The 22,194-nt window shown below is 47.4% G+C and overlaps 1 long non-coding RNA gene across 3 annotated transcripts in view; it reads left to right on the top strand.

Annotated features, from left to right (window-relative positions):
• LOC137210762 (uncharacterized) overlaps window positions 1-22,194 on the top strand; it is a 298,931-nt gene that overhangs the window by 28,760 nt on the left and 247,977 nt on the right. For all 3 annotated transcript variants that reach the window (XR_010936700.1, XR_010936702.1, XR_010936701.1), the window contains exon 2: window positions 19,039-19,138. This is a non-coding gene — a long non-coding RNA (uncharacterized lncRNA). The remainder of the gene's footprint in view (window positions 1-19,038; window positions 19,139-22,194) is intronic.

Genomic DNA, 22,194 nt, shown 5'->3' with positions numbered 1-22,194 from the left:
GTTAGGTGGCTGAGAGCTTGAAGGCAGAGCTGCCAAGAATTCCATTCTGCTGCAGATGAAAAGCAGCGCTCCACCCCCTTTCCTTGATGGATGGTTTTTACTTTCTTTTGCATGAGAAATGAAGTGGTTCTGAGGGCAAGACCTATGTCTTTTTCAATTTTGCAGCTTAACACCCAGCATAGTGCATGAGTAGAGGAAGATGTTTAATTTTATGTTAGTAAGGTATTTATTTAAGTTTGTTAATGAATATTGGACAAATTGGGTTGTGTATGCTTCATTGTTTTCATTTTGTAAGGCAGGAGTTTCTCATCCTTAGTGCACATTAGAATCTTCCATGGAGATTTTTAAAATACCTGCTCACATCTGCATCCCTAGATGATCTGACTCACTTGGTCTAGGGGAAAGCCTGCACATGGTGATGGTTACCAGCTCCCTAATTAGTCTGAGTGGTCAGAGGTGGGCTCCACTGGTAAGGAGGAAGAGGTAGGGTTATGATGAGTCAGCAGAACTGAACTCTGGTCTATGTTCTGTCACCAACTTGTTGTGTGATGTGAAGCAAGTTACTCGTGACTTGGGTCTCTGCTTTCTCAACTGTAAAATGTGAATGGTCAGTTTTAATCTTTTTAGTTCAGGAACTCACTGTGAATACTGATCCTCTCTCTAGGAAAATATACCTCTGCATATTTACAGAAAGTTTGCATACTATTTCAAGGAATTCATGAGATCTCATGTATTGGTCAGGGTTCTTTTGGTTCAGGGACCCACCTGAAACTGGTATACACCAAAAGGCAGTGTCGTGGTCTGTGGTTCTCAAAAGTTTTGGAGAAGCTTCACCTTTAGGCTTGGCTGGATCCAGGAGCCCAAGGGATGCCATTAGGAGCCTATCTCTTTCTATCTTTTGACACTGCTGTTTGAGTTGTTGACTTTCTTTTCAGGAAGGGTCTCCCCAGATGATGGCAAATATGTCCATCAGCAACTCAGGCTGACAGTCCAGCAGTTGAGCAACCCCAATATAAAGGGCACAACTTTTTCTCATGGTTCTGTCAAAAGTCCAGCCCAGGTCTGATGTTTCCCCTGTGGATAGAGGGATGGAGGCTGTACTGGCCACACGCCTGTCACTGTAACATGGCGAGGGCAGGCTCCACTGGAACCACATGGAGAGTGAAAGGGGGTGGTTTTCTCCCTCAAAGTTAGGATACTGTTTCCATGAGATGGGACAATGCATACTGGAAAGGCAAAGACTGCAGACGTCCATCTCACATTTGAAGGCTGTGTATCTATGGAACCCCTAGAGGTGCATTGCTCCAGGTTGAAAACCTCTGGACTCATGAGCCCTGAGGTCTCTCTCAGCACTAATAGTCTACAATGATAGGTAACACGGTGCTCTCATGAGCCCTATATTTGAAAAAATAAATAAATTAAAAAAAATATATATATATATATATGTAAGAAGAGCTGTTGATTCTTTCCCGTCTATGTTTAATTTTATATTCCCCTTATTTTCTGGAGTGCTAGATCTTTTAGCCCTGTGTTTTTGGACGGCAATAATGAAGATTAAGCATGCTTGGGAACTCCCAAAAAAAACCCATGGAGGAAATATAAGGACTTGGGATTTTAATCCTGGACTCCCAATTCCAAGCACAGCATTGTTTCCATGAAAATACTGCCTGATGTCTTGTCTTACATGTTTTCTCTGTCTTGAGAGATTTGCCCCATGGAATACTGGTTAACATGAATGAATTGTTCCTTCTCAATCATTTAGGTGGAATTGTTTTCCTAGTGACAGTGGCCTGGTACACCATCATTTAGAAACAGGGTAGTTTTTGTTCGTTTAAAGCTGACCCTTTTATTTAAGAAAATAATACATCCAGTGATTTTTACCTACCTCTTGGGGCTATACTTATCTAGTTTATATTACCTCCTGTTATTCAGGAAGTGAGCCTCAGCTAGGGGCACATGTCTGCAATCAGTGAGTGTGACAATTAGGACCGTGTCCAGAAAACCCTGGGTAATTAGTGGGAGAGGAGGTTGTTAGGTTTGGCATGCTGCAACATCTTGGGGTTCCTGAATTGCTAAGACCAGCATAAATGAACTTGTGTGTGTGTGTGTGTGTGTGTGTGTGTGTGTGTGTGTGTGTGTGTGTGTGGTATGCAGGCCTCTCACTGTTGCGGCCTCTCCCGTTGTGGAGAAGAGGCTCCGGACGCGCAGGCTCAGCGGCCACGGCTCACGGGCCCAGCCGCTCCGTGGCACATGGGATCTTCCAGGACCGGGGCACGAACCCGTGTCCCCTGCATCGGCAGGCAGACTCTCAACCACTGCGCCACCAGGGAAGCCCTACTTTTTTTTTTTTTTTAAATAGTGTAATTTCAAAGGCAGTGATACAGCCCAGAGAAAAAGGACAGGATTTTTGTCTGAATTATGAAGTCATTTAGCTATTTAACCTAGTACCTCAAAAAAAAAAAAAAAAAAATCTAGTACCTCTAATGACAATCTCATGGAACAAACAAAATGATTCACTGCTTAAGTTGCCAAAGATTTATTGCTTAGCTTCTACAGATATTTAGAGGATGAGCCTAAAGGATGAACAAAACGTGGCTTCTTAATGTGTAAACAAATTTCGCTGAAGGAAAGGAATAAAGTGAATGATCTGGAAAAAATACATTCACTTACTTTCTTCGATCATAATCCATGGTAGAGTACATGATAAATAGCCATGAGGATTTCTCTAAATAGGGTCTCTCGGCCCACGTCACAATTCTGATACTTCTGTCTTTGAATTCTTCAAAGTACTGGATGTTTATTATTCATGCTACTTCTCTAACAACTTGTGCACATACTCTTCCCCTCAGCGACCTGGGTTCGAGTCCTAGCTCTGGCACTTACTTAGTAGGCTGAGTCAATTAACCACTGTTCACATCTTGTGACATTTCCTTCTAATCTTTGTCTTCTGCATTTTTAATTATTGACATATTATTGCATAATTTTGTATCCTGCCTTTCTCACCTAAATTAAGCTCTTCATTTCCCCATGTTATTGAAAGCTCCTCTTTATGTTTTATTTTAAATGACTGCTTATTATACATTTGCATGGACACACCATGATCTTCATGCCCCTTCCTCTGCTATCAGAGGAGTTTCACACAGCGGGTGGCACAATTAGATTCACAGTGGTAGCTGTCTGGAGGGTGAGTAGGAAGGGTGCAGATTGGGAGGGACCAGGGTGACTGAGAACTACTTTTATTAAATGATTGTTATAGGTGGAGTCAGAGCAGCTCTGCTGAAGAGGACCCTTAAGGTCTTTTAGTCCAGTTCCCTCATTTTATGGTTGAAGAATCAATGGGAGACTCAGGTAAAACGACTTCTCCAGGGTCTCCCAGCCTCACCTGGGGCTCCCTAACAGTCCAGTGCTCTTTCTATTCTGGTCCAATCACAGCCAAGTAGTGGCTGAACGTCAGCTGAAACCCACTCCCGGGGGAATGTTTCATTAGCAGATAGAGGTCTAGTCTTGAAATACATTTGGCAGTTCTTTTTTTTTTTTACAGATTGTCAGTATGATTAGTAATTACTGGCTGCTGGCTGAAAATAATTTCCTGCCTACCCAAACAAAGCAAATTAAGGAGAACAAATGATGTAACCCTGTTCAAAAAAAGGCCACTGGGAAGCTATTATTATCTCAGACTTATAAATGGGAAGATGAGAATAGGGAGACTGGACAACTTGTCCAAAGTGATCAGCCCAAATTAGAAGTCAGAATTCCTGATGGCTACCCAAGGGCAAGACCTCTGCTGACAGTTTAGCTTTGTTGGCCAGAGGGAAGGCCAAGTTAAACAGGACATAATTAGGGGCAAAATTCCATGCTTTCTCCTGCTCTGTGACCCCCTGACTAAGAAGCTTTTGCCAAATTTCCTCACTGCTATATCAACCCTCTGACCCCCATGCAGTCAGCAAGATGAGGCAGAAATGTCGGGAGAGGATAAAACTCTTCCACTGCTTCCTAAGCATGCCCCACTGGGCACGTGGCTTCATCTCTCAGACCTCAGATATCCCATCTGGAAAGGGGGACGAGAGGTAATTGCCCGCCCAGCACAGTGATCCAAAATGTAAAGTGAGAGAGTATATTTCCAAAACACATTTGCCAGGGCTTCTTTGCTGGCAGGTGAGAGAATGCCTGTTCAAAAGGGTTTAGGCATACAGAGTGAAGTAAGTCAGAAAGAGAAAAACAAATACCGTATGCTAACACATATATACGGAATCTAAAAAAAAACGGTACTGATGAACCTAGTTGCAGGGCAGGAATAAAGAGGCAGACATAGAATGGACTTGATGACACGGGGTGGGAGGGGGAAGCTGGGGCGAAGTGAGAGTAGCATTGTCGTACATACATTACCGAGTGTAAAATAGCTGGCTGGTGGGAAGCAGCAGCATAGCACAGGGAGATGGGCTCCATGCTTTGCGATGACCTGGTGGGGGTGGGATAGGGAGGGTGGGAGGGAGGCTCAGGATCTTGGGAGGGGATATGGGGACACGTGTATGCATATGGCTGATTCGCTTTGTTGTGCAGCAGAAACTAACACAGTATTGTGAAGTAATTATACTCCAATAAAGATCGATTAAAAAAAAAGTGCTTAGGCAAAGCAGAAATTTACAGCAAGAACTCGGTGCCAGCAGTGACCACCTTTCCCTGCAAAAGTTAAGGTAATAATACTAGGACTTGCTCCCAATCCCTACTAGAGAGGGAGCCTAGGCCTTGCATGACTTGTCTCATTAAATCCTTGTAAACTACGAGATGCCTCATTTTACCAACCTTGCTTGATACTGGGGCAAACCAAGGCCTGAAGACCAGGATGCCATCAGACAGAACTACAAGGTTGGATTATCTGACTCCAGACCCCAGTCTCCAGACCTCCATGCTCTTTCGCCTTCAGGATTTGAGGAAGGACAGACAGGCATTTGCAAAGCACTTGCGTCCTGGCATTGTGACAATTTTTTGAGGGAGGTATAATTATCCTCTTATCTCTACAAGGGAAAAATATTTGTCCTCTCTTAGGAGTTTGGATTTAAAGGAGCAGGTGCATTATGTACTCTTTTCCTTATGGCTTGGGTCCAAACCCAGTCAGCAGGCCAGCGTGTCTGTGACTAAAAAGAAAGCAACTTGACCTTGGTCGGCTTACGCTGAAGTCCTGCAAGTTGAGGATGGTGGCTTCTCAGACCTTGAGTGTAGCTGTGTGAATAATTAATAAATGGACATTTTCTGAGTGATCTCTGTGGGTGAGGCTCTGTGCTGATCAGTCACATTTGCCTCCTCGTTTAAGACTCACAGCCACTCTGTGGGATGGTATTATTTCCATTTGACAGATGAGGAAATCGAGGCTCAGAGAGTTTAAGTGACATGTCCTGGGGTATTGAGCGAGTAAACAGCAGAGATAGAGTTTGGATCCACAAATGTCAGATTCTGGATTTAGGACACTGTCTATCATTCCTCAGTGGTTTCATTCGGAATCAGCACCAGAAACCTTCTAGGCCTCTGGTTAATGAGATCAAAACAAACCACAGAGATGCTTTATGTCACACTACATTACAGAAAATCAGACTGGAAGGGCCATCCAAGACCAGGATATTTAGTGGTCCTTGAGTTTTGGGGGATGCCAAAATTCTTTGACACTTTTCTCGGAAAAATGCACGTAGCACAGATACACAAACTCTTGCTTACAAGTCTGGGGAAAAAATTGTCCTTTCCTTCATTTTCTTGTGCCTTCACATCAAGTGTGAATTTAGTATGATGAAAGGAAGTCATAGTCAGTATACTTCCCAGTAGACTATGAGTTCCTATGTTACTCATAGTTCTTTAGAGACACAGAACCAATGAGGGGTGTGTGTGTTTATCTATCATCTATCTACCATTCTATCATTCTATCATCTATCTATCATTCTATCTATCTATCTATCATTCTATCTATCATTCTATCTATCATTCTATCTATCTATCTATATATCTATCTATCTGTCTATCATTCTATCCATCTATCTATATATCTGTCTATCTATCTATCTGGAGTGGAGAGAGTTATCTTAATGAATTGGCTCATGTGATTGTGCGGGGTGACAAGTCCAAATCTGCAGGACAGGCTGGCAGACTGGAGACCCAGGAAAGAGTCAATATTGTAGCTTGAGTCCAAAGGCAGTCTGGAGGCAGAATTTTCTCTTCTTCCGGGGACCTCAGTCTTTTCTCTAAGACTTCAACTGATTGGATGAAGCCTACCCACATTACCAGGGGGCATCTGCTTTATTCAAAGTCTGCTGATATGAACAGTAAGCACATCTAAAAAATACCTTCACAGCAACATCCAGATTGATGTTTGGCCAAGCACCTGGGCACTATGGCCCAGCCAAGCTGATACAAAAAATCGACCATCACAGCTCCTCAAAGCAGAGCCTGGGTCTTATCTGACTCTGTGTCCCCAGGGCTGAGCAGTGAGTGTGCCCTGCACAGTGGGTACTCAGGACATGTAGGTACATGAATGAGTCAAATTCTAAAGCTCCCAGGATGACCTTAGAGGAAGCAAGGAAAGAGAAAGAACATCATGCTCAGCTCAGAAGAGTGGATGTGAGTCCAAGAAGCAATTGGGAATCATTGAAACTTTATTTTTTTAATTTAATTTTGATTGGAGTATAATTGTTTGTTTCTGCTGTACAGTGAAGTGAATCAGCTGTATGTATACCTATATCTCCTCCCTCTTGGACCTCCCTCCTACCCCCCATCCCCCCAGCCTAGGTCATCCCAGAGCACGGAGCTGAGCTCAGCTCCGTATGCTCTACAGCAGGTTCCCACTAGCTATCTGTTCTACCCATGGTAGTGTATATACGTCAATCCTAATCTCCCAGTTCGTCCCACCCTCCTCTTACCCCGCTGTGTCCACACATCCAATCTCTACGTCTGCGTCTCTATTCCTGCCCTGGAAATAGGTTCACCTGTACCATTTTTCTAGATTCATTGAAGAGTTGTGGGTTAGGGAGGTGAACGTGGCAGTGACATGCAGGGGCCTTGGCAAAGGTGACCTTGCAGACGTAGCTCATCAGAGCAACCTTGGCGGGGATCCATGCCTGCTGAGACCTGCAGAGCGAGGGCTGGGCTGGAGCCTGGCCATCAGGAGGTCTGGTCTCCATGCTGTCTCTGCCACCAGCAGGCTGTGGACCCTTGGTCGCCTCACCTTCCTGGACTCAGGTCTTGCTTCTGTGGTTGGGTCATCAACCGGCCATCTGTAGGCAGGATCCAGGCTGCAATGGGGTTTATTGATTCAGGTAAATTTTTAAAAGCAGTTTAAATAAATGGCCAATATTTTTAAATGGGGGGCTTCCCTGGTGGTGCAGTGGTTAAGAATCCGCCTGCCAATGCAGGGGACAGGGGTTCGAGCCCTGGTCCGAGAAGATCCCACATGCCACGGAGCAACTAAGCCCGTGCGCCACAACTACTGAGCCTGCGCTCTAGAGCCCACGAGCCACAACTTCTGAGCCCACGTGCCACAACTACTGAATCCCGCGCGCCTAGAACCCGTGCTCCACAACAAGGGAAGCCACCGCAGTGAGAAGCCCGCACACCACAATGAAGAGTAGCCCCTCCTTGCCACAACTAGAGAGGGCCCGTGTGCAGCAATGAAGACCCAACACAGCCAAAAATAAATAAATAAATTTATTTAAAAAATAAAATTTAAAAAAATGGGTAGATTTCACAGAATATTATGGACCTATGGCTTCTGAAAAATTGTGAAGGGCTGACAGCTCTGATCCTGATTTTACTGGGCATACAGGGCAGCTGCTGCCTCGCCAAAGTTGTTAGGCTCTTCCCGCTGTGATACAGAGGCTGCAGGCAGCCACTAGTCAGCACTGAGCTGGCATGGCTGTCGTTCATGCTTCTCTATTACCTGCCAGGCCTCTGCAAGCCTTGGAGTTTATGGTCCTTGCTCTAGATCCCTCCAAGGTCTTTTTACACTAATGCCAAGACATCCGGTGACTTGCCCCACTGTGTGTCGGGCACGGAGCGAGACAGTTTATGTGCATCTCAGAGGCAACACTCCAAGATTCTAAAGGCATAGGCTGAGCAGCCTCGGAGTAGAGTGAGCACAGGGGTCGGGCTGGCAAAGGCTAGGGAGGGAGTAATGAGAGAGACCACCTTCTCTGGCAAGTTGGATGGCTGCCAGCTGGGATAGCACTGAAATAATTTTTCTCTCATTTCCTGGGAATTCTTACGTAACATGCATTTTAAATATACATCTCAACACCTTCAAGAGTTTGGGAAAATTTTATTTCCCCAAATTATTCAAATTTGGGGAATTTGGACTGGAAACGTACACAAATGCTTAGTTACAGCCCTTCACTGCCTTGTGTGAGGATGCCCAGGGTGTACCTTATTACCTCCCGTAGGTGAATTCTCGAGCCCCACTCTCACTCGAAGTTGCTCAGTTAGAAGGACATGACCAAACTGCATTTTCTAGGATTCTTTTGGTGACAAGTGACAGAAAGCCAATTTGTAAGGGATCAGGTACAGGGGAAAATTTAGTGGAAAGACTTTTGCTTGTATCCAGCGGTAAGAACTTCAGGGACCATAGGATTATGTCCTTGATCTCGAGGAGTGTAGGCTGTTTCCCAAGAGCAAGGGGAGCCCATGAGAACACTAACTACATTTGATTTCTGCGTGGAAGACGTGTGGGATCTGGGGCCAGGAAGCCCGGCTTAGTCATCCGCTAGCTCAGGTAAATGGGTAAAGTCTGTTTCTTCATCTTTAAGACAGCTTCCTTCCTTGCAGGATTGTTCTGAGAATTAGCACAATGCCTGGCAATGTTCTGGCACACAGTAAGAGCTTAATACATGGCACTGTGGTCGTTATTATTCTAATAGCCAATCGGTGGTTCTGGAGTTGCTGAGATCCCCATGGTCTGGGGGTCTGAGGAGGGTTCAGAAAGGAGATGGGCTGCAGCTGGGCCTCGGAGGGTGGAGAGGATGTGAGTGGGCTGCCAGCAGGGTGGAGTCACCCCAGGGGAGGGCACAGTGTGTGCAGGGGTGAGGCAGGAGTTAGCACTGGGTGCTCAGGGGAAAGGGCAGACTGGCCTGGCTGGAGAGGAGGGTTCACGCAGGGGCAACTGGTTAGAACAACACTCGGCCCTTGTGACAGCTGGTTAGAACTGCCCTGTAATCCTCTCTGAAACGCCTGCCCCTTTGCCAAGTGGAAATTGGCATCCTTTGCTCTGGCCTGGGACTCTTTCTCCTTTGCCTGTGTACATGTAGCCTTGGGCAGTGGACCCAATGAATTGTCCTCATTCTCTGCCAAGTATCCAATTAAGAATTGCATACCTGGCACTGGCACTTCTGTGGAGCTGGCCTTAGGAGTGCGTCCAGAGAGTGGGTCAGCCAGGCGCAAGGAGGGCAACGTTCAGTGACCACAGAGTGGCCAGGCTGGGGTCCCTCTGACTTGGGATGGCTACTTGCCAGGCTTCTCTCCCTCTCTCCGTGCAGACAGAAGGGACTGGGGTGTCAGAGCAGGATTTAGACACCTTGGTACCCAGAACATTTTTCTTGGAGGAGCCCAGGGAAGTCATGCAGTGCCTACCAATATCATGTGCAACTTTCACTGCAGGCAACGCTGCAGCTTTTCCAACAGGTGGTTGCAGATCTTGTTTGCAAAACTCCCAGGGGGGCAGGCGGTGGGGTGGGGAGGCAGGAGTGGGGCTGTCTCACAGCTGCCCTTCATTCTGTTGAAAGCCTTAGCAGTTTGCAAGCTTTTCCTTACATTGAATTACGGACCAGCATGTATTCTTTTCCCGGTACTGATTTTTGTTTCACTTTTATTTATCTCACAGTTACAAGCGTGGATGACGTTTTCTTAATAGGTTTTAACAGGGTCTAAACTCTAGGAGGGGAGGTGTGTAAATAAACGATACAATGAAGGGAGCTGAGAGGGGAGGGAGTAGGGGGGTTAGGGCTGAGAACAGAGCCACACCCATCTGAAGGTTCCAAACTGGACTCTTGACCTCAGGGGTCCCTCTGAGGCAGGGCCACGTTGCCTAGTCCTGGGACAGGAGAGCAGGCTTGCTGGAGATGGCTCTTCAGCGTTCTCGCTCTGTAACAACCACCCTTTTGATTTTTACTCTCTGCCAAAGAACGGGTGACTCCCTTTCATCTGTGACAGCACTTCTTTCCCTCCATGGGGTGAATAAGACAGTCCCTGCCCACAAGGACATCACAGTCTAGTGGGGAAGAGAGATCTGGAAAGGAAACTATGCTGACAGGAGTACACCCTGGGATGGGGCGTCTATAAGGCACTAACAGGAAGACGAGGGCTCTCATCCACCCTGAAGTGTCCTTTCCCACCTCACCCCACCTCTGGTCCATCTCCTGTACTTTGCAGGTAAGATCAGCGGTCATCTTAATCTTTCCTATTTCTAGCTACTCTCTGTCAGTCGTACTCTACGGAATACTCACTGCACTGGGTCCTGCGCTAGATGCTTCTCATAGATTATTTCAGTTAACAACTTGAGGAAAGGATTTCTCAGATCCCCACCTCATGACTGAAGAAACCGAGGACAGAGCCGTGATGCAACCTGCCCAGGTACACAGGTAGAAAGAGGCAGAGCCAGAACCTGAATCCCCGCCGTCTGACCACACAGCCTACACTCCTCGCGCCCCTGATGTCAAAAGCTCTGCCTCTCTAGTGCTGAATCAAATCTCAGAGACAGAGTTTTGGGCGAGGTAGAAAAGGATATCTTGATTGCTTTGCCAGGCAAAGGGGGCCTCAAAAAACTACGTGTCCCAGCCCCCGGAGGATTTGATGAGGGGTTTTATAACAATGGTTCAAGGGCGGGGTCTCTGAAAAGATTAGGGTGTGTACAGGGCCTGCTCGCCTTTAATCTTGTCTCAGGTGGTCGCTATCCTAATGTTTTTTTTTTTACATCTTTATTGGAGTATAATTGCTTTACAATGGTGTGTTAGTTTCTGCTTTATAACAAAGTGAATCAGTTTTACGTATACATATGTTCCCATATCTCTTCCCTCGTGCATCTCCCTCCCTCCCACCCTCCCTATCCCACCCCTCTAGATGGTCACAAAGCACCGAGCTGATCTCCCTGTGCTATGCGGCTGCTTCCCACTAGCTATCTACCTTATGTTTGGTAGTGTATATATGTCCATGCCTCTCTCTCGCTTTGTCACAGCTTACCCTTCCCCCTCCCCATAAGAGAGAAAGACAAATACCATATGCTAACACATGTATATGGAATTTAAGAAAAAAAAATGTCATGAATAACCTAGGGGTGTCCTAATCTTGATGAGCTCCTCTGGTCCCTTTAATCTGGCCTCAGGTGGTTTCTGGCTGCCCCTCCCTTGATTAGCAACTGTTGAATCCGCCCTTTGGAACTCAGGGTAGGTCATGGAGTCTTGCCTACAATCAACAGGGCACAAAACAGTCATCCGTGCTTGGGAGCCCCAGAGGGTCCCGCTCCATTCCCCACCCCCCACCCCCACCCCCACCGATTCCACAGGACCTCAGCACTCCACAGTCCTAGTACAGCGTTCCTTGACAGGTGTCTCCTAACAAATTAGGGCTAGTCTGGGGGGCTATTCAGAAGCAGATGAGACTGGGAAAACACGTAAGTAGATTGGAGGAAGTTGTGCAAAGCCTTGTATTTCACAGCTTCCATTTGGATTCGGTTCTACAGGCATCAGGGAAGCACTGCGGTGTTTTGAAGATCAGTGACCTCGGATTTGTACTTGAGGACTGTGTTTCTGGAAGTGGTGTGGGGAACGCACTGTGTGGAGCAGAGGGGGCAGAGAGGCCGAGGGAGGCTGATCAGGTTTTCCAGGTGAGAGGTGAGGGCGCAGGGAAGGCAACTACACTGATAAACGCCAAGTGAGTTCCAGGCATGGGGCTGAACATGTTCCTAATAATTACATTTGATACTTACAATTGTGTGAGGTGGGGATTACAGCAGAGTCTCCCAATGTGGATATTCCTATAATTAGCCAGTGAGCTTTAAAGAGTGGTCTCCCCGTGTGGTCTGGACCAGCTCAACAGTATCCCTAGGGACTTGTTTAGGCATGCAGATCCTCCAGCCCTACCCTAGACCTACTGAATCAGAAACGCTGTGGGTGGATCCTCCCAGCAATTTCTGTTTTAACAACCCCTCCAGGTGACTGATTGCAGCTCAGGTGGATTCGAGGTTAGGTATCTTCTCTGACCTGGGGATTAGGCCACATGCTTCCCAGCCCCCCCAAACCAGGTGCACGGTTGGTCTGATGCTGTGAGGACAAGAGTTGCAGGGTTCCCAGGGGAGAGTTGTTCTTCAATCAGGAATTGATTAAGTGCCCTGTGTATACTCAGTGTCTCGCTAAATGCTCTCAGGCGTTCGAAGGCCCAGCTTCAGAACCCACTTCCAAGGATTTTAAAATATGTTATTTATCTATTCACTCAACAAACAACTCTTGAGCACCTATGATGGGACAGTCAGTCACTGTGCTGGGCATGGGATGCGACTGTGATCAGGATAGAAAAGGTTGCCACCCTCAGCTTCTGCATCCTAGGTGAAAATAAAAGGAAACAAGTAAGTTAAAAACAATGATGTATACTGTAAAGGAGGTGAAGCAGGGTCAAATTCAAGAGTATCTGAGAGAGAGAGGTGGGAGGCATGGAGGCTGTCTCTCGGAGAAAGAGAAACTTGAGCCGGGATCGAATTACAAGCCAGGCGTGCAAAGATGTGCAAAGGGCAATCCAGACAGAGGCTGGTGCCGAGTGTCCGAGGTGGGTGAGAGCTCGGGGAGCTTGAGGCTGAGGCAGGAGGCCCGTGGGCTGGATGGTGGTGAGACGGAGCCAGGGACAGACGCAGCCGTGAGATAGCAGCAGTGCCTGTCAGGTACACGCAGGACCGAGGAATCCTCCCTAGGCTGATGGGCCCCACCTGTGATTCCAGCACCTGGAAGTCGTGTGATTCGTCCTTGACCTTGAGATGCAAGGAGCCTCTGGATCCCTTAATCCAAGCTCAGCCTCCAGGAAAGCCAGTTATGTGTCTGTCGACCTTTTTCTCTTTCTCTCAAAGAAAAATCAACCAAGAGAGGGCACCTTCCAGAAGAGGAGCCCATTGAAGGCTTTACAGAGGTCCCACACTCAGAAACGCCCACGTCAGAGATGAAGTGTCCACAGCCTAAGTCTAACAGTCCAGTTTTACTGGTGAAATCATGGTGCAGGGAGCAGACGGGGCTCCACACCACTCAGAAGGGGCTGCCCCTGACGATGAGTTTCATGCCCTTTTCTCCACCTTCTAATGCTGGGCATGAACTCACTGACCCTCAGCCCTAAACCCAGCCTTTTCTACTCTGCTCTGAGATGCTGGGACTGGGACTCTGAAACCACATTCCTATCCCCCGACGGGCTCTGCGTTAGGTTCTTCCATAGCAGGTGCCAGAGGGCGTCTATGAAGACACAGGAACACTGTATACTTCAGTCTGTTCCTCCTCTCAGTTGTCGCTAGTTGACCCCAGGAGTCAGATGGGCTGCGGTGACAGGTTCCACACTCCAGGGTCAACTTCCGTGTGCCCACGACAAAGAAAGGCCCCCACTAGCCAGCTGCAGCCCTTTCCTTAGACGTCCGTGTTCCAGCTCCACAGGGCCCCTCCTCGGAGCTTCGAAGCGTTAGTCACCCCAGACTCTCCTTCCGTGTCCCAGCCCTGGGCTGCTGGCTGCTTCTGCAGTTGTGACTCTGTGATTTCCCAGTGTTCCCTTTTTTTTCTTTTCATTTCTCTCACACCTGGTTGATGATTCTTTATACCAGCTTCTCTCTGTTCAAGTGACTGGTTAGAATTTCTGTCTCCTGATGGGACACTGAGATGTACTACTTCTTAATTTCAAGTATAGTTTAAAAAAGCTCCTTAGCATCCTTTTTCTCCTCTGGTCCTCATTTCCTTCCTGTAAATCAGGGCTTGTTCATGTTACCAGGGAAACTGAGGCCCAGGCTGCTCAGGCCCCTCAAGTAGTAAGTGGTAGGGTCAAGTAGGAAGAAGTCAAGTGGTAACTTGGCTTCAGGTTCCCTGCTATGAAGGGCACTGTGCATCCTTCCAAAGCCTGGCTGCTTGTCCTGGTTACAAGGGAATAATCCAGGATTCCCGCCTTGACTTGTGAAGTTGAGGTTATTATGCACTTTGTTACAAGCATTATAAAACGTATGCGTTAGGGAATACATTCCTTGGAAATAAAAAGGCAAGAACTAGAACTTGTTAGTAAGTGCCCATGATAAATTCCAAAAGGAAGAAGACATCTCAATAAAATAGGATTTTTCTATGAGGCTTACAGTTCTGAAAGGAATTTACTGTGAAAATGACGTACTTTCCAGTTTAGCTCTTGTTCCTCTCTACGTGACATTATATGGGTTGTATGTTTTACAGCGAGTATTTTAGTTGTGCATTTTTCTATATGTCTTGTATTTATAGGAGTTTTGGAGCGCATGAAGAAAATGTGTGTTTATCCATAGTATCAGGGAATAGAGCTTCTCCTTAGGGTATTCTATTGGAATGACTGTAATCATCATGTTGATTGACCATTTAAAAACAGAATAACGTGACAAACACTTACACGGTATTTACAAGATCCCAGGCACTGTTCTGAGCGCTTCATGTATACTAACTTACATAATTTCCAAAACAACCCTAAGATAGGACTGTTATCTCATTAAGGCACAGGGAGGTTAAGTAACTTGTCCAGGGTCACACAGCTGATAGGTATGAGAGCTGGGACTTGACCCCATGATACCTGGCTCCAGAATTCTTGTTCTTATCCAGTACACTGATCCTATTTCCAAACTCCTCCTTTTTTTGCATCTGCAGTTGCCGGGTAGTCAGGTTATATGATCTCTAAAAAATAAGAAAAAGCAAGGCTGATCCAAGTTTGTAGAGCGTGCAGTCATGGTGGTGCAATGTTACTTTGACAGGGTGCTGCCAGCATTGCCCAACCTCGTCGGTGCTGGGGAGGGTGATGGATGGCATGTGTTCATCCTCCCAGTTGTCCACGTCTCTCTGTATCTCACCCTTTGGAAGTGCTCTGCATGCTGGCTCTGGGACTGGCCATGCAACTTGTTGTATTAGATTCCTATCTTGCATGACAACTTTCTACAACCTTAGCAGCCTAAAACAACATACATTTATTGTCTCAAAGTTTCTGTGGGTCAAGGATCTGGGCATGGCTTGGTGGGTCCTTAAAGTTTCACAAGGCTGCAGTCAAGGTATCAGCTGGGCTCTCTTCCTTTCTATAGCTCAGATTCCTCTTCCACGTTCGAAAGGCTATTGGCAGAATCCAGTTCCTTGCAGCTGTAGGACTGATGTCTGTTTTCCTGCTGGCTGTCAGCTGGAGGCTACTCTCAGCATCTAGAGGTCACTCATGGTTCCTTTCCATGTGGCCCAACATGACAGCTCACTTCTTCAAGGCCAGAGGGAGAAACTCTAATGCCAGTCTGCTAACAGGTAGTCTGTTAGCAGGAAATCACTCACTGGAAATCATGTGAGTGACAGTCCCACCTATGCCATATTCTATTGACCAGAAACAAGGCACAGGTGCCATCTGTATCCAGGAGTAGGGGGTTATACATGGGTATAACTCACTGGGGCTCATCTTAGAACTCTGTCTACCGTGATTGTTTTGACCAGTGGGACGGTAGAAAACTTGACCCAAGCAGAAGCTTGGAAATGTGCTTGCATGTTTCTGCTGGGCCCCTGGCATTACTGTGAGGCCATGCCTGCCTAATCTCCTGCAAGGAAGGAAGAGACATGTAAAGAAGCTCCGAGGCCTCCCAATCAGAGCTTAGACCAATTTAGAACCAGTCCAACTCCAAACACATGAAAGAGCCCAGCCCAAATCCGCAGAGTTGCCTGTCCAACCTGCAGCTGACTGCAGATGCATGAATAAGCCCAGTCAAGACCAGAAGCACCATCTGGCCCATAAATTCGTGAGCAGTAATAAATGGTTGTTGTCTCAGCTGCTCAGCTTAGGTGATTTGTTATGTAGCACTATCGTGTCAATGCTAACCGATACAGAATTACCATTTGCTGCATACCCACTCTTTGCCAGGTGCCATGTTAGTTTTTCCATGTCTGTTTTCTCATTTAATCCTCAAAACAGCCCTGCAGGAGAGCTTGGGTCTATTCAGTATTTTCATTATTGATGTGGGTAAGAATATTAAGGTTATGATTACTAATGGCCAACAAGCACGTGAAAAGATGCTCAACATCACTAATCATTAGGGAAATGCACATCAATACATTGAGATACCACCTCACACCCAATAGGATGGCTACTATTAAAAAGAAAACCGAGAAAATCATAAGTATTGGCAAGGACGTGAAGAAATTAGAGCCCTTGTGCGCTGTTGGTGGGGATATAAAATGGTGCAGCTTATAGGTAAAACAGTGTGGCAGTTGCTCGAAAATTAACCATAGAATTACCGTATAATCCCGCAATTCCACGTCTAGGTTCGTACCAAAAAGAATTGAAAGCAGGATCTCAAAGAGATATTTGTACACCCATTTCAGAGCAGCATTATTTACAATAGCTAAAAGGTGAAAACAACCCAAGTGTTTGTCGATGGATGAGTAGATAAACAAAATGAGGTGTGTGTGTATATATATATATATATATATATATATATACACATATACACATATATATATACACATATACACATATATACATACACATATATATATACACATACATACATACATACAGCGGATATTCAGCCTTAAAGAGGAAGGGCATTCTGATGCATGTTAAATTCTGGCTACATAGACTCAAGTATTCTGACACATGCTACAGCATGGATGAACCTTGAGGACATTATGCTAAGTAAAATAAGCCAGTCGCAGGAGGACACTGTATGATTCCATTTGTCTGAGGTAATAGCCAGATTCATAGAGAGAGAACGCAGGACGGTGGTTGCCAGGGGCTGGGGGGCGGGAAGGGGGAGGGGAGTTAGTGTTCAATGGGAACAGAGTTCCAGTTCTGGAAGATGAAAAGAGTTCTGGAGATGGCTGGTGGTGCTGGTTGCACAACAGTGTGAATGGACTTAGTAGCACTAAACTGTACACTTGAAACGGTTAAGATGGTAAATTTTATGTTATGTGTATTTTCCCACAAGTTAAGATTATGATTTCTGTCTCATCTGCTTGCAATACAAATCCTCCTGTCAAGGGTGAACAAGGCATGGGAGCCGCCGAGCCCTTACACTCATAGGCTCTGATGGGAGCCTAGCTGGGTTCAGATCTGGGCTCTAGCTATGTGAGGCAGCGGTACGATCTTGGCAATGCTACCTAAGCTCTCCAAGCTGCAGCTGCCTCATTTGCAAAAAATCAAGATAATCATAGGACCTAACTCCTAGCATTATTGTGAGGGTTGAGTGATGGGATACAAGGAAGATGCTGAGCTCGGTGCCTGGCAAGAAGAAAGCACCCGGTAAATGTCAGCTGTTGTTGGTACCTGATAAAAGATAACACCCACCCCAGTGATCCTAAAAAACCACCCAGTACATGCTCGTCATTATGCAGAACATAAAGAACATAATTAAGAATCTTGGCAACTGAAAAACAGCATATGGTTTCATACCTACTGTGTGATCATAAGAACAAACAACTTGTTCTTTTCCCTTTGGGTTAGTATTTAAAATTAAGGGAAAATTGCCCACAATCAAGTCTGGGCATGATGAAAATGGGTCACAGTACAAAGCCTTCCACAGTCCAATGATTCAGTTAGTGTTGAAACAGCCAAGCCACAGCTCTGGATCCTCTTGTCAACTCCCTCCAGCTTACAGACCCCTTTCTCCTCTGAAGCCCTGAGCCTCTCTTGAAGGTCTTGGGATGTGATGGCTCACACCTGGAGCTACGTCTGATTTACCTTCCAGTACATCACTGTGCTGCTGACACTAAGAAGGCCTTTCTGAGCACCCAGAGGATTGGGTTCCTTTTGTCCTGAGCGCTTGGGGGACATAGTTAGAAGTTCCCTAAGAACTTGGAGATAAGTTTACACTTAGAGTATTCAACTCTAAATCCCTCCTATAATGGATTACAACAGAGATGCAAAATGTGGCCATTTAAGCATGAAGACATCCGGGTCACCTAAGACCTCAGTATCATCCGCTAAAGAAAAAGCATGTCCATAAGTAGGCAGCCTTAGCTCCTGGTGGTGGTGTTGGTGGTTACTCAGCCTTGGAGGAATGGAAAAGGGAGTCATAGAGGCAAATTTTGTCAGGACCAGCCCAGCTCTCATCAGGGAAGGAGTCATACCTGCGTCCATTGGTTAAGCCATGTCCATGGTGGAGGTGGACACCTGTGTTAAGTCTGACACCATCGTGGCTCCCGTTTCATGCTCACCAAGCCTGTTGGGTAGACCTGTCTACAGGGAAATAACGTACTGGTTATATGAACTCAAGTATTCTTGTTCCCATATGTGGTAGGCAGAATAATGTCTCTACCCCCAAAGACATAGGGTGTCCTAATTCTTAGAACCTGTGACTGTTATGTTAAATGGAAAATGCAAATTAAGGTTGCAGATGGCATTAATGTTGCTAATCAGCTGATCTTAGAATAGGGAGGTTATCCTGGATTATCTGGGTGGGCCGCATGTAATCACGAGGGTCCTTAAAAGTGGAAGAGGGAAGCAGTAGCAGCAGCGTGAGGTCAGAGTGATGTGAGATGTGAGAAGGATTCAGCCAGTGTTTCTGGCTTTGCAGATGGAGGAAGAGGGCAGCAAGCCAAGGAATGCAGCCACCTCTAGGAGCTGGAAAAGGCAAGGGAACAGATTCTTAGAGCCTCCACGGGAACGCAGCCTTCTGACAGTTTGATTTTAGCCCAGTGAGACGGCTGCCAGGCTTCTGGCCTACTGAACTGTAGGATAATAAATTTCTGTTGTTTTAAGCCACTAAATTTGTGGTGATTTGTTACAGCAGCAAGAGGAAACGAATACACCATGGCAGTGATTTCTCAACGTAAATGAATAAATTGATTTATGTTTCCGTTTCAGGGTATGTGGTTTAAACTCTCCACGGACTGACAAAATCATGTTTCTGACTCTGCAAAGCTAAGAAGACTCTGCTCCTGGAAGGCCTCTCCACTGACAGACTGTAAGATTAATTTCCATATTTTGAGAACGTCTATATGTGTTGAGTGCTTTTGGTATATTTCCTAGAATTCTCTCTACAGCCCTGTGAGCTAGGTATGCTTATGCCCATTTTATAGATAAGATAACTGTGGTTCAGGCTGGACCAAACAACCTCAAATCATCTGGATTTACACCCCATGTGGGTATCTCTAACACGCATACCTCACCGCAGTGCTGTTCTAGAGAAGCTCCATCCCTTGGAGAACCATCCATCTGGTCACACCTCATGAGAAGACGAGCTGGGCAGAAGCAGGATGGCAAGCGTCCTCGTCTTCATGCTCAGCTGGGGCTCTTACCATTCTGTAGGGAGAAGGGGCTGGATTGAACCCCACACACATTCTGTTATTTGCAAAGTGCTGCCTATCAATTTCTGAACACTTTCTGTACGTTAACTGTTTTACAAACTGTATACAGTTCATCACACTGTGTGTTCTGCTATTCTCAGTTATTATTACTATTATTTTTGTCTTAAGGATTTCTGAGTGAAAGAACTCCCTTAGGTAACCTGAGCCAGATATATTTACCCTGAACCAGGTGTGTTTCACCCGAACAAAGGGTAGGCATCCGACAAAAGGTCAGAGAAAGCAGCCTCGGAGCCCACCATCCTGCATAGCCGAGGGTCTCCTTTTTCTACATACACCTCTTGGTGGAATGCTCATCGATATAAAATCAGTGCCAGCAAACCCTCCTGGTTTCTCCTGTGCCTCCAGGAACGTGATTGGTCTACAGAACAGAGTTGAGAACAGATGTTGTTTGATCACAGTTGCTCCAGTGGGTCTACATGACATGGAACATGTGACTGCCGCTCCCCGAGCCCCCTGACTCACTTGGTCCAAGAGGGGACTTGCCCTGAGCGTTGGGGCGATGTGCCCGAAGTCCTGCAACTACAAAGTGGCAGGGCTGGGATTCACACCCAGACTCCAGGCTCCAGCATTGCCCTTCCCCCTGTATCGCCGCCTCTGCTTTCCCCACGGCGCTCAGCCTGGTGCCTGGCGTGGATGAAGAGCCCCGAGGAGCTTCCTGAATGAAGCTGAGCCTGTACGTGAGGGGGGGAAGCGTGACTTCCCCTCCTTGTCTGCCAGGGGTTTTGCTGGGTGACTGTAGGAATCGCTCGGCTGGCTTTCATCATCTACCAATTGGGGGTATTCACCTCTGGAAGTCATTCCGTCACTTGTGGTCTCAAGTCACTCCAGAGGTAGCTTCCTGGGGCCTTGCAGCTTTACTCCGAATTTTCCATACAAATAAGCACGTAAGTGGAGAAGCCCCTGATTCCAGCCAAACCTCAGATTGCTGCTCTCTTTCCCAAAGGAAAGAGAGGAAATATGTCTCGCGCTGCAGCCGGGCTGCCCGAGCGAGTCAAGAGCTGGGAGGCACTGATCGCTTTGGGACCGGCATCTGCCTCGATTTCATCTTTTCATTTTTCCGCTGGGCTTGAGGAGACCGGGGCCTTAGTATTATCATGCGCCTCAGCAGAGATCTCATCCTTCCCACCTTTCCCACCTACGGTAGGCCCAGCGAATTCAGTTCAGCCCCAGAAGCACTGATTGTGTGCCCATCACACCCGAGACCTGAGTGGGGCAGAAGGAACACAGAGATGAGTGAGGGACGCCTTCTCCAGGGAGGACACACTCTGGCCGGTGACCAGCCGAGGAGGGGCTGGCACAAGCAGAAGTGTCTGTCCTGCCGTGCGGCTGGGGAACTCACGGGGGGGCACCCGTGTCAGGTGCTTCCCTGTGTTACCTGCATCCTTGCTGTTCCCCCAGCTGCACAGACAGGAATCCAGGCTCGGAGGCAGCGGCCAGAGCATGGGAGGTGGCAGGTTCCTGAGGACCCGGCTTCCAACCCAGTCCCCGCCACTCCCTATGGCAGTGACCTTGGGCGCTTTCCCCAGCTTCTCTGAGCCTCGGCTTGGTCATCTGTAAATGCAGAGGTACAGGGCCATGGGGCTCAGTGAGAACGCGAGGTTGGAAAGTTCAGTGCAGCATCCTTAGCGCTCCTGGAGGTCAGATAGCTCCTTGGGGGCGAGCTCAGATGCTGCCTCCCCTCCGGCTGTCTGCTCGGTTCAAGAAGAGCTGGGCTCCATCGCCCCAGAGGAAATGCCTGCGTGGATCCCACAGGCATGGGTTTAGTGGCCTTGTTCTTCATTGTTAGCCTCCCCAGAAGGACGTGTGCCCTGCCTGCCTGGCGGGCGTGGAAATGGTGGATGAGAGGGGACGGCAGACCGGCCCGATGGGCCTCCCCGCAGGAAGGAGCCTGGCCCTGAGGACAGCCACCCACACAGCTGTGGCTGCACAGCCTTCCAACCTCCGACCCAGACCTCCACTCCCTTTGCCCGCCTTGGGAGGAGGTGGTTGGAAAGCTCATTTGCGGGGACTGCAGGATGCTGTGTGGCTGGGTTTGGTGAAGGTGGCGAGGGGCCTACGTGGGGGCCGGGTTTGGTGAAGGTGGTGAGGGGCCTGCGTGGGGGTGTATCTATGGATCCCAGTGGCTTCATTTCCTTCCTCGTTTCTCTCATTTTATTTTCTTCCAGCAGCGGCTCTCTTTTTGCTGCTTCTGAGAAGACCCTCGGGAGAGTCTGGCTCAGGGTCTTCCTCGCAAATGCACGTCTGGCTCAGGGCTGCTTTGATGGATAGAGGGCAGTTGGCCTTGGAAACCGGCTGCAATATTGGCAGTTCCGTGGGACATCCATTACATGCCTCCTGGAGAGAGCTTTTCCGGGGGGCCTCGCGTCGGACTGACGCTGCTCAAGAGGGGGTGGGGAAGCAGAAATAACCTAAAAGGAAAGGCATCTATTTTAACGTTTTCGCAGAGCCGCGTCTCCTGCATATGGGTCCAGCCCACTCTCGTGAAGCAGCTCCTTTTGGGAAACAGGGGACTTGCAAACGGCTTGTTAAAGCTAAGGAAACGAAGAGGAGATGAAACAGAAGCGTGTGTAAGCAGAGCCCAGCGCCTTCAGCTGGATTGGCAGGCCCCCGAATCCAAAAACCCTTGGTTTTCATTGGAGACCAGAGAGACCTC

The sequence above is a fragment of the Pseudorca crassidens genome, chromosome 17, assembly GCF_039906515.1.
Source record: "Pseudorca crassidens isolate mPseCra1 chromosome 17, mPseCra1.hap1, whole genome shotgun sequence".
NCBI lineage: Eukaryota > Metazoa > Chordata > Mammalia > Artiodactyla > Delphinidae > Pseudorca > Pseudorca crassidens.
The sequence above is the reverse complement of the archived record's forward strand: the minus strand, read 5'-3'. Positions and strand labels throughout refer to the sequence as shown.